The sequence below is a fragment of the Podarcis vaucheri genome, assembly GCF_965113315.1.
Source record: "Podarcis vaucheri genome assembly, chromosome: 12".
In the NCBI taxonomy this organism is placed as follows: Eukaryota; Metazoa; Chordata; class Lepidosauria; order Squamata; family Lacertidae; genus Podarcis; species Podarcis vaucheri.
In genome coordinates this window covers 43,605,958-43,607,613 of record NC_138750.1, presented here as the reverse complement: position 1 = coordinate 43,607,613, position 1,656 = coordinate 43,605,958, and positions in this window count along the sequence as shown.

The window sequence follows — 1,656 nt, the reverse complement described above, 5'->3', positions numbered from 1 at the left end:
CCGGATGTGGGCGGCCCAGGAAGAAGTGCTTCCGGGTCACCCGCAGGTCTCTCCCCTTTTCTTAGCCAACGTGGAGCGGCGCTTAAGACTCAGCGGGGAGTTTTGAGTGCGGGATGGATGCGCCGTTGGGGTTCCTAGAGCTAGATGCTTTGGGGTGCAGAGGGGCAGCTCGTATTGCATTCGTGTTGCTTGCTAATGCTTTTCCTACCGAGAAACCTCACTCAGGCAACCCAGCTGCACGGCCTGCATTATTATCATCGTTAAAGAGCATAGCAGGAACATAAGAGGGCAGTGTAGTGATTAGGGTGTCAGACTAGGACCTGGGAGTCCAAGGTTCAAGCCCCATGGGTCACTTACCCTCAGCCTAACCTACCTCACAGGGTTGTTGTGAGGATAAAAGAGCCTGCCGGATCAGGCCAGAGGCCCATCTAGTCCAGGTCCAGCCTGCTGTTCTCACTGTGGCCCAGCCCTATGTGGAGGCTGGGGACTGAACCTGGGGCCTGCATACAAGGTATATACATCTTAACATTGAGCTATAGCCCTTCTCCCAAAACCACATTTGGCCTTGAACTCAGTAGCAATTTATAAATGCTAATATTTATATAGACAGATTATATACAAAATGACACACACAGCAACAGATTTATTATGGTACAATCTTTCATTGACCCACAGTTCACTGCATCAAATACATAAAGTGTTATCCTCAACTGACAGGTAAAAGCTGGGGTTAAATGACAACGAAATGCAAAATGTGCATTTTTCAACAACAACACCTGCTTTATTCAGTGCATTTTTCTAAAAAAATGTTTAGGGGTACTCTCATTTTGACTCAAAAAAATCACCATTTTATAGTCCAAATCGGAGAAAATAAATGCAGGAAATGGACAAAAGTACAAAGATTCACAAAATGTTTAGCGGTATGCTAAACATTTTTCTACCCCTAGAAAAAAAGCACTGGCTTTATTCATTTGAGTTGTCACAAAATCTATTTTTTACATTTTATTGACATTTAACCCTACTCTTTACACTTTCTTAAAACGTATACAATCACGTAAAAGTTTCCAATAACCCCCCTCCCCCACTCCAGGTTCCTTGACCTTTAATAGGTGCATGACATACAGCAATTGAACTAAAAAATTCCTTCCAGTAGCACCTTAAAGACCAACTAAGTTAGTTCTTGGTATGAGCTTTCGTGTGCAAGCACACGCTTGCACACGAAAGCTCATACCAAGAACTAACTTAGTTGGTCTTTAAGGTGCTACTGGAAGGAATTTTTTTGTTTTGACTATGGCAGACCAACACGGCTACCTATCTGTAACAGCAATTGAACTGGTGATGCTTCATCCATTCCAATGGTGATATTAGACACCAATATCCATCTAATTTCTGCCTTTCGCACACCCTTAAAGATAAAGGACTCCTGGACAATTCTATTCCCCGCCCCACCTCCACCCCATTGTTTTGTTTAGCATGCAGCCTGATGAAGAGTTCAGGAAAACTTGAAAGCTTGCATGATATGATTGTGGTTGTCGGTTCTCTCCGGACAGAGAGATGAGGTGATGATTATTTTACTATTTATATGCCCCAGCCACTCCAGCAAAATATAAAAAACACCGTAAAACATCAAGCATTAAAAACACCCCTTCCTTCAGG